This window comes from Bombina bombina, chromosome 6 (genome assembly GCF_027579735.1).
Source record: "Bombina bombina isolate aBomBom1 chromosome 6, aBomBom1.pri, whole genome shotgun sequence".
NCBI classification, from domain to species: domain Eukaryota; kingdom Metazoa; phylum Chordata; class Amphibia; order Anura; family Bombinatoridae; genus Bombina; species Bombina bombina.
In genome coordinates this window covers 1040722224-1040737523 of record NC_069504.1, presented here as the reverse complement: position 1 = coordinate 1040737523, position 15300 = coordinate 1040722224, and the positions used below count along the sequence as shown (strand labels likewise).

At 38.1% G+C, this 15300-nt stretch overlaps 1 long non-coding RNA gene across 1 annotated transcript in view; it reads right to left on the bottom strand.

The window, feature by feature from the left end:
* Window positions 1-15300, bottom strand: part of LOC128664106 (uncharacterized) — an 80466-nt gene that overhangs the window by 40658 nt on the left and 24508 nt on the right. The window lies entirely within an intron of this gene.

The window sequence follows — 15300 nt, the reverse complement described above, 5'->3', positions numbered from 1 at the left end:
ATATTTGTTGACATTTACATTAGGATCTTCTCCTTAAGCGCAAGTTCTGGGATCCGCTGCACTATGCCTCCTATTAGCGTGGCCCTGGACTCTGTGAAGATGTGTGTCAGATTAGCTATAGGTAAGTATTAACCTTTCAAAAGTAGAGATGTATGTCGGTTGTGCATTCATTAATGAAACGAATATCCAAAAGAATGCACTAACTAATTTAAAAATAATTTATATTAATGAAATTCATTAGTATATATTTGCATTTAAATTAGCTTTTTAATGGTTAATCCTTACCTATAGAGTGCTGAGGAGAAACGCTAATCCGACCTTTCTTTAGTCCAGGGCCGCACTACTCGGAGACTTGTGCAGCGGTTCCCAGAGCCTAATCTACAGGAGAATGTCCTTTAGCGCAGAATCTGCCACTCTAAGCCTCCTATAGCGAGGCCCTGGACTCTGTGAAGAAGTGTGTCAGATTAGCGTGGCTGCAGGAAACTTGAAAAGGACTCCGGCAAACCTCAAGGCACTTGAATAAAAATTAAATTTATTGGAGACAAAGAATCAATTATAAAAACATAAAAAGTATGATCTCAGTCTGTGAACTGCCTTACGCATTTCGGCAATTACAGCCTTAATCATTAGCGCGGCTCCTCAGCATGCTATAGGTAAGTATAGAATCTGCCACTCTAAGCCTCCTATAGCGAGGCCCTGGACTCTGTAAAGAAGTGTGTCAGATTAGCGTGGCTCCCTAATGCGCTATAGGTAAGCATTAGTGCTACAGGTGACACTGTGCCACTTGCAGCCAATTTCAATGAAAACAAACGTAAATGTTAACTAATATTTAATATTAATTTTGTTTAAAACAAATACTGAATAGTGCAGGAAACTAATATTCTGTAAAACTAGTTTTTTCAGAATATGCGTTGCTAATGATTTGTCTGAAACTAGTTATTTGCAGCTGCACAAGTCTATTAAAAAGCTAATTTATTATTATTATCAGTTATTTGTAGAGTGCCAACAGATTCCGCAGCGCTAAAAACAAATGCGGAGTACAACAAAACAATTATAGGGATCAAATGGGTAGAGGGCCCTGCCAAGAGTTGCACTGTTGTAGTCAGCTCTTAAGAAGGTGATCTACAAACAGCTGGACTTTTAGGCTTACATGCTAAGGGGGGTCAGGGGATAGCAATAGAGGAGAGGAACTGGTATAAAGTAAGGTTAGCGTAGGTTGTATGCATCCCTGAACAGTAGAGTCTTTAGGGAGCACTTGAAGCTTTTAAAACTAGAAGAGAGTCTTGTGGAGCGAGGCAGAGAGTTCCACAAGATGGGAGCCAGTCTGGAGAAGTCCTGTAAATGGGAGTGTGATGAGGTGACGAGAGGAGGAGAGTAGGAGGTCGTGAGCAGAGTGAAGGGGATGGGAGGGAGAGTATCTGGAGACGAGGTCTGAGATATAGGGGGGAGCAGTGCAGTTGAGGGCTTTGTATGTCTGAGTGAGAATTTTGTGTTTGATCCTAGAGGCAAGAGGAAACCAGTGAAGAGATTGGCAGAGAGGTGCAGCAGATGAAGAGCGATGTGTAAGGAAGATGAGTCTGGCAGAGGCATTCATTATGGATTGTAAAGGAGCTAGGCGGCAGGTGGGGAGGCCAGAGAGGACAGAGTTGCAGTAATCGAGGTGGGAGAGATTGAGAGAATGGATTAAAATCTTAGTTGTGTCTTGTGTAAGGAAGCGTCTAATTTTAGAGATGTTTTTAAGGTGGAAGCGGCAGGCATTAGCCAATAACTGAATGTGAGGAGTGAAAGAAAGATCTGAGTCAAATGTGACCCCGAGACAACGGGCATGCGGGGTAGGGGTAATGATGGAGTTGTCAACAGTTATAGAGAGATTGGGGGTGGAGAGTTTAGAAGAAGGGGGGAAAATAAGGAGCTCAGTTTTGGAGAGATTTAGCTTGAGGTAGTGAGAGGACATCCAGTTGGAGATGTGAGAAAGACAGTTAGTGACACGGGTTAGCAAGGAAGGAGAAAGGTCTGGTGCAGAGAAGTAGATTTGGGTGTCATCGGCATACAAATGATATTGTAAAACGTGGGACTTTATTAGGGAACCTAGTGATGACGTGTAGATTGAGAAGAGATTAACGAACATTTACTAATGATTTTTTTAGCATATTTTTGTTATTCTTTAAATTAATTAGTGCATTCTTTCTGACAATCTTTTCATTAGAACAAAACAAATAATAATTTTGTTATGAATTTGCATTCGTAACAAAACAAATACACATCTCTAACCATAATAAACTTATTTATGGTCTTATGTGTTGACAAAAATGATCAATCAGAGTCAATCAGGAACATTTAATTATAATTATTATTATTTTTACAGTATGCCATAACACCGTAATTATCTTTAAAGGGATATGAAAATGTTTCTTTCATGATTCAGAGAGAACATGCAATTTTAAACATCTGTCTAATTTATTATCAATTTTTATTCGTTCTCTTATTATCTTTTGTTGAAAAGCAGGGACATATGCTTAGAAGCTGGCCCTTTTCTGGAGCACTATATGGCAGAGCTTTTGCAAGAATGTTATCCATTTGCAAGAGCACTAGATAGCAGCACTATTTCTTGTCATGTAGTGTTCCCGATGCCTACCTAGGTATTTCTTCAACACAGAATATCTTAGGTACAAAGGAAATTTGATAAAAGAAGTAAATTGAAAACTTTTTTTAAATCGGTATGCTCTGTCTGAAATAAATAATTGTAGGCTTCATATCCCTTTAATAACTGATACTTGTTAGCTAAACTCAGAATTTAAAAACTAAAACCTTCTGTTTTTCTGTTAAACACACAGGCTACTGCAAATAAAAAGTCATTTAGGCCTAGATTTGGAGTTCGGCGGTAGCCGTCAAAACCAGCGTTAGAGGCTCCTAACGCTGGTTTTGGGCGCCCGCTGGTATTTGGAGTCAGTGATTAAAGGGTCTAACGCTCACTTTTCAGCCGCGACTTTTCCATACCGCAGATCCCCCTACGCCATTTGCGTAGCCTATCTTTTCAATGGGATCTTTCTAACGCTGGTATTTAGAGTCGTTTCTGAAGTGAGCGTTAGAGCTCTAACGACAAAATTCCAGCCGCCTGAAAATAGCAGGAGTTAAGAGCTTTCTGGCTAACGCCGGTTTATAAAGCTCTTAACTACTGTACCCTAAAGTACACTAACACCCATAAACTACCTATGTACCCCTAAACCGAGGCCCCCCCACATCGCCGACACTCGATTAAAATTTTTAACCCCTAATCTGCCGACCGCCACCTACGTTATATTTATGTACCCATAATCTGCTGCCCCTAACCCCGCCGACCCCTGTATTATATTTATTAACCCCTAATCTGCCCCCCACAACGTCGCCGACACCTGCCTACACTTATTAACTCCTAATCTGCCGAGCGGACCTGAGCGCTACTATAATAGTTATTAACCCCTAACCCGCCTCACTAACCCTATCATAAATAGTATTAACCCCTAATCTGCCCTCCCTAACATCGCCGACACCTAACTTCAATTATTAACCCCTAATCTGCCGACCGGAGTTCACCGCTATTCTAATAAATGGATTAACCCCTAAAGCTAAGTCTAACCCTAACACTAACACCCCCCTAAGTTAAATATAATTTACATCTAACGAAATAAATTAACTCTTATTAAATAACTTATTCCTATTTAAAGCTAAATACTTACCTGTAAAATAAATCCTAATATAGCTACAATATAAATTATAATTATATTATAGCTATTTTAGGATTAATATTTATTTTACAGGCAACTTTGTAATTATTTTAACCAGGTACAATAGCTATTAAATAGTTAAGAACTATTTAATAGTTACCTAGTTAAAATAATAACAAATTTACCTGTAAAATAAATCCTAACCTAAGTTATAATTAAACCTAACACTACCCTATCAATAAAATAATTAAATAAACTACCTACAATTACCTACAATTAACCTAACACTACACTATCAATAAATTAATTAAACACAATTCCTACAAATAAATACAATTAAATAAACTAGCTAAAGTACAAAAAATAAAAAAGAACTAAGTTACAGAAAATAAAAAAATATTTACAAACATAAGAAAAATATTACAACAATTTTAAACTAATTACACCTACTCTAAGCCCCCTAATAAAATAACAAAGCCCCCCAAAATAAAAAATTCCCTACCCTATTCTAAATTAAAAAAGTTACAAGCTCTTTTACCTTACCAGCCCTGAACAGGGCCCTTTGCGGGGCATGCCCCAAGAATTTCAGCTCTTTTGCCTGTAAAAAAAAACATACAATACCCCCCCCCAACATTACAACCCACCACCCACATACCCCTAATCTAACCCAAACCCCCCTTAAATAAACCTAACACTAATCCCCTGAAGATCTTCCTACCTTGTCTTCACCATCCAGGTATCACCGATCCGTCCTGGCTCCAAGATCTTCATCCAACCCAAGAGGGGGTTGGCGATCCATAATCCGGTCCAGAAGAGGCTCCAAAGTCTTCCTCCTATCCGGCAAGAAGAGGACATCCGGACCGGCAAACATCTTCTCCAAGCGGCATCTTCGATCTTCTTCCATCCGGAGCGAAGCGGCAGGATCCTGAAGACCTCCAGCGCGGAACATCCATCCGGACCGACGACTGAACGACGAATGACTGTTCCTTTAAGGGACGTCATCCAAGATGGCGTCCCTCGAATTCCGATTGGCTGATAGGATTCTATCAGCCAATCGGAATTAAGGTAGGAATTTTCTGATTGGCTGATGGAATCAGCCAATCAGAATCTAGTTCAATCCGATTGGCCGATCCAATCAGCCAATCAGATTGAGCTCGCATTCTATTGGCTGATCGGAACAGCCAATAGAATGCGAGCTCAATCTGATTGGCTGATTGGATCAGCCAATCGGATTGAACTTGATTCTGATTGGCTGATTCCATCAGCCAATCAGAAAATTCCTACCTTAATTCCGATTGGCTGATAGAATCCTATCAGCCAATCGGAATTCGAGGGACGCCATCTTGGATGACGTCCCTTAAAGGAACAGTCATTCGTCGTTCAGTCGTCGGTCCGGATGGATGTTCCGCGCTGGAGGTTTTCAGGATCCTGCCGCTTCGCTCCGGATGGAAGAAGATCGAAGATGCCGCTTGGAGAAGATGTTTGCCGGTCCGGATGTCCTCTTCTTGCCGGATAGGAGGAAGACTTTGGAGCCTCTTCTGGACCGGATTATGGATCGCCAACCCCCGCTTGGGTTGGATGAAGATCTTGGAGCCAGGACGGATCGGTGATACCTGGATGGTGAAGACAAGGTAGGAAGATCTTCAGGGGATTAGTGTTAGGTTTATTTAAGGGGGGTTTGGGTTAGATTAGGGGTATGTGGGTGGTGGGTTGTAATGTTGGGGGGGGGGTATTGTATGTTTTTTTTTTACAGGCAAAAGAGCTGAAATTCTTGGGGCATGCCCCGCAAAGGGCCCTGTTCAGGGCTGGTAAGGTAAAAGAGCTTGTAACTTTTTAAATTTAGAATAGGGTAGGGAATTTTTTATTTTGGGGGGCTTTGTTATTTTATTAGGGGGCTTAGAGTAGGTGTAATTAGTTTAAAATTGTTGTAATATTTTTCTTATGTTTGTAAATATTTTTTTATTTTCTGTAACTTAGTTCTTTTTTATTTTTTGTACTTTAGCTAGTTTATTTAATTGTATTTATTTGTAGGAATTGTGTTTAATTAATTTATTGATAGTGTAGTGTTAGGTTAATTGTAGGTAGTTTATTTAATTATTTTATTGATATGGTAGTGTTAGGTTTAATTATATCTTAGGTTAGGATTTATTTTACAGGTAAATTTGTTATTATTTTAACTAGGTAACTATTAAATAGTTCTTAACTATTTAATAGCTATTGTACCTGGTTAAAATAATTACAAAGTTGCCTGTAAAATAAATATTAATCCTAAAATAGCTATAATATAATTATAATTTATATTGTAGCTATATTAGGATTTATTTTACAGGTAAGTATTTAGCTTTAAATAGTAATCATTTATTTAATAAGAGTTAATTTATTTCGTTAGATAAAAATTATATTTAACTTAGGGGGGTGTTAGTGTTAGGGTTAGACTTAGCTTTAGGGGTTAATCCATTTATTAGAATAGCGGTGAGCTCCGATCGGAAGATTAGGGGTTAATAATTGAAGGTAGGTGTCTGCGATGTTAGGGAGGGCAGATTAGGGGTTAATACTATTTATGATAGGGTTAGTGAGGCGGATTAGGGGTTAATAACTTTATTATAGTAGCGCTCAGGTCCGCTCGGCAGATTAGGGGTTAATAAGTGTAGGCAGGTGTCGGCGACGTTGAGGGGGGCAGATTAGGGGTTAATAAATATAATATAGGGGTCGGCGGTGTTAGGGGCAGCAGATTAGGGGTACATAGGGATAATGTAGGTAGCGGCGGTTTACGGAGCGGCAGATTAGGGGTTAAAAAAATATGCAGGGGTCAGCGATAGCGGGGGCGGCAGATTAGGGGTTAATAAGTGTAAGGTTAGGGGTGTTTAGACTCGGGGTACATGTTAGAGTGTTAGGTGCAGACGTAGGAAGTGTTTCCCCATAGGAAACAATGGGGCTGCGTTAGGAGCTGAACGCTGCTTTTTTGCAGGTGTTAGGTTTTTTTCCAGCTCAAACAGCCCCATTGTTTCCTATGGGAGAATCGTGCACGAGCACGTTTTTGAGGCCGGCCGCGTCCGTAAGCAACTCTGGTATCGAGAGTTGCATTTGCGGTAAAAATGCTCTACGCTCCTTTTTTGGAGCCTAACGCAGCATTTGTTTGAACTCTCGATACCAGAGTTAAATTTATGGTGCGGCCAGAAAAAAGCCCGCGGAGCGTTAACAGCCCTTTTACCGCCAAACTCCAAATCTAGGCCTTAGTGTTCTCATTAGTTCTACCCTGATACTTATTAACCCAATTCTAGTGATGGGTGCGTATTTACTTCAAATATTTATTTTTATTTCCAAATGATATTGTTTTAATAAACTACTTCTGTTTATTTATCTGGTCAAATTGATAAACATATCTGAACTTCAGGTTTTATATGTTGCAAATGATATAGTTTAGTGTGTTCTTTTTATTGCATACATAGCTCTTCTAAAACTATCAAATTGTAGAATTTACTGAATTAAACTGAAGTTACACAATAATTATCTAATTTGTAGTTACTGATTGCATAGCATTACATTTGAAAATTCTAGGGGGAAAAAAGTATGTAATAAAGTGTTGCATAAAATATCTACTGTATATCATATTCATTTTGTAGTTGTCACTAAAATACTCCCAGAGATCTGTGTAAGTGAAACAATAAAGGTTAAATATTTTATCATATTAATTTAGATGCAGTACTGAAATAGCATGAATGCTTTTAAACAGAGGTGTGCATTCATATCCTTTGTGAGGATCCAAATTCAGAAGAAGGCTCCAGCTCATGGGATTTGTCTGTTTCCGGAGTGGCATTTATTCTTCAACTCACTAGGATTTGTGCAAATTTGTATGAAAGATCTGAATATACACGCCTCTACTTTAAAGCATTTTAACATATTTAAAGCAACATGAAACCCTATCGGGTAAATTTAGAGTTCTGCGTTAGGGTTAAAAAGCAGCGTTAAGGGGTCCTAACGCTGCTTTTTAATGCCCGCTGGTATTTAGAGTCAGACAGGAAAGGGTCTACCGCTCACTTTCTTTCTGCGACTAGAGGCTACCGCAAATCCCCTTACGTCAGTTGCCTATCCTATCTTTTCTATGAGATTTGCCTAACACTGGTATTAAGAGTCTTGGAAGAAGTGAGCGGTAGACCCTCTACCGACAAGACTCCAACCGGAAAAAAAAGTCAGTAGTTAAGAGCTTTATGGGCTAACGCCGGAACATATAATAATTTTTTTTTACCACTAATCTGCCGCTACGGACACCGCCGCTACCTACATTATAGCTATGAACCCCTAATCGCTGTCCCTAACATCAGCGACACCTATATTATATTTATTAACCCCTAATCTGTCCCCCCCAACGTCTCCGCCACCTACCTACACTTATTTACCCCTAATCTGCCGACCGGACATCACCACCACTATAATAAATGTATTAACCCCTAAACCGCTGCACTCCCGCCTCGCAAACACTATAATAAATTGTATTAACCCCTAATCTGCCCTTCCTAACATCGCAGCCACCTATCTACTATTATTAACCCCTAATCTCCCGCCCCCAACGTCGCCGCTACAATAATAGTTATTAACCCCTAAACCTAAGTCTAACCCTAACACCGCCCTAAGTTAAATATAACTTAAATAAAACAAAATAAATTTACTATCATTAAATAAATTATTCCTATTTAAAACTAAATACTTACCTATAAAATAAACCCTAATATAGCTACAATATAACTAATAGTTACAGTGTAGCTATTTCTTTCATGCAATTAGCAAGAGTCCATGAGCTAGTGACGTATGGGATATACATTCCTACCAGGAGGGACAAAGTTTCCCAAACCTCAAAATGCCTATAAATACACCCCTCACCACACCCACAAATCAGTTTTACAAACTTTGCCTCCTGTGGAGGTGGTGAAGTAAGTTTGTGCTAGATTCTACGTTGATATGCGCTCCGCAGCAGGTTGGAGCCCGGTTTTCCTCTCAGCGTGCAGTGAATGTCAGAGGGATGTGAGGAGAGTATTGCCTATTTGAATGCAGTGATCTCCTTCTACGGGGTCTATTTCATAGGTTCTCTGTTATCGGTCGTAGAGATTCATCTCTTACCTCCCTTTTCAGATCGACGATATACTCTTATATATACCATTACCTCTGCTGATTCTCGTTTCAGTACTGGTTTGGCTTTCTACAACATGTAGATGAGTGTCCTGGGGTAAGTAAGTCTTATTTTCTGTGACACTCTAAGCTATGGTTGGGCACTTTTATATAAAGTTCTAAATATATGTGTTTAAACATTTATTTGCCTTGATTCAGGATGTTCAACGTTCCTTATTTTCAGACAGTCAGTTTCATATTTGGGATAATGCATATGAATAATTCAATTTTTTCTTACCTTAAAATTTGACTTTTTTTCCTGTGGGCTGTTAGGCTCGCGGGGGCTAAAAAAAAATGCTTCATTTTATTGCGTCATTTTTGGCGTGGACTTTCTTGGCGCAAAAATTTTCTTGTCAAGCATTTAGGCGCCAAATAATGTGGGCGGCTTTTTTGGCGCTAAAAAATTCGAGCGTCATTGTTGTCTCCACAATATTTAAGTCTCATTATTTATTGCTTCTGGTTGCTAGAAGCTTGTTCATTGGCATTTTTTTCCCATTCCTGAAACTGTCATTTAAGGAATTTGATCAATTTTGCTTTATATGTTGTTTTTTCTATTACATATTGCAAGATGTCTCAAATGGACTCTGAATCAGAAGCCACTTTTGGAAAAACGCTTAATTGAGTTTCAGTTCTACCAAAGCTAAGTTCATTTATTTTAAATGTTATAAATGTTTATCTTTAGCTATGGTTTGTAATAAGATATTATGTTATACTTTTACATACGGAATCCATTAGTATTTATGCTTTATATATTTTCTTTTCTTACAAGAAATATTTAGAAGACTTATAAGAAATATTTTTCTGATTCTATGTTAAAGGCTTTGTCTGACTTCGTGCCTTCTAATAAAATTTTTAGGTCTTTTTCACTTCTTTTTTAATTATTGAAGTTTCAAATGACCAACAACATACTGATTTATCCTTCTCTGATGATGTTTTTTTTCAGCAATTTTCTTCATCAGATATTGACACTAACAAATCTACTTGTTTATTATTTTTCAATTATTAAAGTACATTTGTTCTTTGTTGAAAAGGTGTTGATTATTTTGGATATTAAGGTAACTAGTTCTTTAAGACTAGCTGACATTATTTCTGCCTATTTATTTCTTTAGAGGTTTTCTTTCCAATTCCCTATACTAGGGAATGGAATAGGCTGATAATTTTCTTTTATTCCTTCTTCAAAGGTTTTAAACTATATTCTTTGCCAGCAGTTAAACTCAATTTGGAGGGTTCTCCAATTTATTGGGGCTATCTCTAATTCTACTAATTATGCTATTGTTTCTATAGCAAAATAGTATTTATTTTCCTTTAGATAGTTGTATCTTATTTATGGAAAATTATTTAGTTTCAGGTACTTTTCTTGGTACTGTGATTTATTTGGATATTGCAATTGCTTCATTTTCTCTGTTTACTTTAAGATCAAGTATCAGATTATGATTTATTTTAGCATTGTTAAGGGACAACATTTACTAGACTAGGTGCTGTTGCATTTGTCTTGTTGTTTTGCATTTATTGATTATGCAAGTCCACTGTATTGGCTGGTCCTTTAAACTGAACTATCATGCTAATAATTTCATTTGTCTTCATTTTATTGAATATTTTCGCAAATGAGGGTTAATCTATGTCTTTAGCTTTAGAAGAATTTTGTGATTTTTTTAAAAAAAAAAAATCCATATTTCCTTTGTTCTAAGATAATCAATTATTTGTTTTATAATTGGATTCAGTTCTTAACTGTTACTCTGGGCTTCAAGGTTGAGTTCTAAGACTAAAACTTTAAGCTTATACTAGTTTGGTTGTTCTTTCCCAAGTAACATGTCTATAATTGGAGTTCGAAATCAGCTCCCTAATTTTGCGATGTACGTGCCGTATTCCAGCTTGGCTGGTAAGGGGCAGGTTAAGGCTTCTTTGAAATTTATTTTGTCCAAATTTCTTTGATTTTATTCCAGCAAGGCTAACACTTTCTTTAACTGTGTTTCTGTCCTATATATTTTGGGTACTGTTGAAGCATGGCTGGGCACCCATGGGGTTCAAGCGCTGCTCAGACCTGGAATCTTCTGGGGTATTTCTTCCAGTTTCTTTTGAGGAACCGGGTTTTGGAGTTTTATTCAAACTATTTTGCCTTTTTATGGTCTTTGATAGCATTATTTGTTTTCATTAGATACAATAAATGCATATTTTCATTTTTCTGTTTTCATTCAGATTATTTTCTGAGGATGCGGAATCTCATATGATTTACTTACTCTTCAGGACATAGTTAGAGGATCTTCTTTTCTAAAGCTCTTTATTCCTCACACAAGGGTCACCTTTTTTAGGTTTCCAGATAGTTTGTGTCACTGTCCTTGTCTCTATCAGACAAGGGATAATGTTATTGGGTTCCGTCTATCGGTACCTTTAGTCTCTATTATTTCCTTCAGTTGCTATATATGCATAGAAGTTTTAGGTCTTATGGCCACAGCATTGGATTCAATTCCCTTTGCTCATTTTCTCTAGAAAGAACCTTTCCAGTCTTTTATAAGTGTTGTTTCTTCAAGAACATGGTTGGAGGATCAATTTACCAAAAAGTTCGTTTGATTCCTCAGACAAGGGTAACCTTTTTAGGTTTCCTGATAGATTCAGTGTTCTTGATTCTGTCTCTGACGGACAAGAGGTGTCTGAAATTGGTTTCAGCTTATCGAAACTTTCAGTCTCAATCATTCCCTTCGGTAGCCTTATACATGGAAATTCTAGGTCTTATGACTGCTGCATTGGACGCGATTCCCTTTGCTCGTTTTCACATGCGACCTCTTCAGCTCTGTATGCTGAACCAGTGGTGAAGGGATTATACAAAGATATCTCAATTAATATCTTTAAAACTGATTGTTCCACACTCTCTGACGTGGTGGACAGATCACCATCGTTTAGTTCAGGGGGCTTCTTTTCTTTCATGTAATTAGCAAGAGTCCATGAGCTAGTGACGTATGGGATATACATTCCTACCAGGAGGGGCAAAGTTTCCCAAACCTCAAAATGCCTATAAATACACCCCTCACCACACCCACAAATCAGTTTTACAAACTTTGCCTCCTATGGAGGTGGTGAAGTAAGTTTGTTCTAGATTCTACGTTGATATGCGCTCCGCAGCAGGTTGGAGCCCGGTTTTCCTCTCAGCGTGCAGTGAATGTCAGAGGGATGTGAGGAGAGTATTGCCTGTTTGAATTCAATGATCTCCTTCTACGGGGTCTATTTCATGGGTTCTCTGTTATCGGTCGTAGAGATTCATCTCTTACCTCCCTTTTCAGATCGACGATATACTCTTATATATACCATTACCTCTGCTGATTCTCGTTTCAGTACTGGTTTTGCTTTCTACAACATGTAGATGAGTGTCCTGGGGTAAGTAAGTCTTATTTTCTGTGACACTCTAAAGCTATGGTTGGGCACTTTTTTATAAAGTTCTAAATATATGTATTCAAACATTTATTTGCCTTGACTCAGGATGTTCAACATTTCCTTATTTCAGACAGTCAGTTTCATATTTGGGATAATGCATTTGAATATATCATTTTTATCTTACCTTAAAATTTGACTTTTCCCTGTGGGCTGTTAGTCTCGCGGGGGCTGAAAATGCTTCATTTTATTGCGTCATTCTTGGCGCGGACTTTCTTGGCGCGAATTTTTTTTTTTCTATTTCCGGCGTCATATGTGTTGCCGGAAGTTGCGTCATTTTTGACGTTTTTCGCGCCAAAAATGTCGGCATTCCGGATGTGGCGTCATTTTTGGCGCTAATAGCATTTAGGCGCCAAATATTGTGGGCGTCAAATTTGTCTCCACTTTATTTAAGTCTCATTATTTGTTGCTTCTGGTTGCTAGAAGCTTGTTCACTGGCATTTTTTCCCATTCCTGAAACTGTCATTTAAGGAATTTGATCAATTTTGCTTTATATGTTGTTTTTTCTATTACATATTGCAAGATGTCCCACGTTGCAACTGAGTCAGAAGATACTACTGGAAAATCGTTGCCTGGTGCTGGAACTACCAAAGCTAAGTGTATCTGCTGTAAACTTTTGGTAGTTGTTCCTCCAGCTGTTGTTTGTATTACATGTCATGACAAACTTGATAATGCAGAAAATATTTCCTTTAGTAAAGTACCATTACCTGTTGCAGTTCCATCAACATCTAATGTTCAGAGTGTTCCTGATAACATAAGAGATTTTGTTTCTGAATCCATTAAGAAGGCTATGTCTGTTATTTCTCCTTCTGGTAAACATAAAAAGTCTTTTAAAACTTCTCTTTATACAGATGAATTTTTAAATGAACATCATCATTCTGATTCTAATGATTCTTCTGATACAGAGGATTCTGTCTCAGAGGTTGATGCTGATAAATCTTCATATTTATTTAAAATGGAATTTATCCGTTCTTTACTTAAAGAAGTCCTAATTGCATTAGAAATTGAGGATTCTGGTCCTCTTGATACTAAATCTAAACGTTTAGACAAGGTCTTTAGATCTCCTGTGGTTATTCCAGAAGTTTTTCCTGTTCCTGGTGCTATTTCTGAAGTAATTTCCAGAGATTGGAATAATTTGGGTAATTCATTTACTCCTTCTAAACGTTTTAAGCAATTATATCCTGTACCGTCCGACAGATTAGAGTTTTGGGACAAAATCCCTAAAGTTGATGGGGCTATTTCTACCCTTGCTAAACGTACTACTATTCCTACGGCATATGGTACTTCCTTTAAGGATCCTTTAGATAGGAAAATTGAATCCTTTCTAAGAAAAGCTTATCTGTGTTCAGGTAATCTTCTTAGACCTGCTATATCATTGGCTGATGTTGCTGCAGCTTCAACTTTCTGGTTGGAAACTTTAGCGCAACAAGTAACAGATCATGATTCTCATAATATTATTCTTCTTCTTCAACATGCTAATAATTTTATCTGTGATGCCATTTTTTATATTATCAGAGTTGATGTCAGGTTTATGTCTCTAGCTATTTTAGCTAGAAGAGCTTTATGGCTTAAAACTTGGAATGCTGATATGTCTTCTAAATCAACTCTACTTTCCCTTTCTTTCCAGGGTAATAAATTATTTGGTTCTCAGTTGGATTCTATTATCTCAACTGTTACTGGTGGGAAAGGAACTTTTTTACCACAGGATAGAAAATCTAAAGGTAAAAACAGGGCTAATAATCGTTTTCGTTCCTTTCGTTTCAACAAAGAACAAAAGCCTGATCCTTCATCCTCAGGAGCAGTTTCAGTTTGGAAACCATCTCCAGTCTGGAATAAATCCAAGCCTTCTAGAAAAGCAAAGCCAGCTTCTAAGTCCACATGAAGGTGCGGCCCTCATTCCAGCTCAGCTGGTAGGGGGCAGATTACGTTTTTTCAAAGAAATTTGGATCAATTCTGTTCACAATCTTTGGATTCAGAACATTGTTTCAGAAGGGTACAGAATTGGTTTCAAGACCTCCTGCAAAGAGATTTTTTCTTTCCCGTGTCCCAGTAAACCCAGTGAAAGCTCAAGCATTTCTGAAATGTGTTTCAGATCTAGAGTTGGCTGGAGTAATTATGCCAGTTCCAGTTTTGGAACAGGGGCTGGGGTTTTATTCGAATCTCTTCATTGTACCCAAGAAGGAGAATTCCTTCAGACCAGTTCTGGATCTAAAAATATTGAATCGTTATGTACGGATACCAACATTCAAAATGGTAACTGTAAGGACTATATTGCCTTTTGTTCAGCAAGGGCATTATATGTCTACAATAGATTTACAGGATGCATATCTCCATATTCCGATTCATCCAGCTCACTATCAGTTCCTGAGATTCTCTTTTCTGGACAAGCATTACCAGTTTGTGGCTCTGCCGTTTGGCCTAGCTACAGCTCCAAGAATTTTTACAAAGGTTCTAGGTGCCCTTCTGTCTGTAATCAGAGAACAGGGTATTGTGGTATTTCCTTATTTGGACGATATCTTGGTACTTGCTCAGTCTTCACATTTAGCAGAATCTCATACGAATCGACTTGTTGTTTCTTCAAGATCATGGTTGGAGGATCAATTCACTAAAAATTTCATTGATTCCTCAGACAAAGGTAACCTTTTTAGGGTTCCAGATAGATTCAGTGTCCATGACTCTATCTTTGACAGACAAGAGACGTCTAAAATTGATTTCAGCTTGTCGAAACCTTCAGTCACAATCATTCCCTTCGGTAGCCTTATGCATGGAAATTCTAGGTCTTATGACTGCTGCATCGGACGCGATCCCCTTTGCTCGTTTTCACATGCGACCTCTTCAGCTCTGTATGCTGAACCAATGGTGCAGGGATTACACAAAGATATCTCAATTAATATCTTTAAAACCGATTGTCCGACATTCTCTAACGTGGTGGACAGATCACCATCGTTTAATTCAGGGGGCTTCTTTTGTTCTTCCGACCTGGACTATAATCTCAACAGATTCAAGTCTT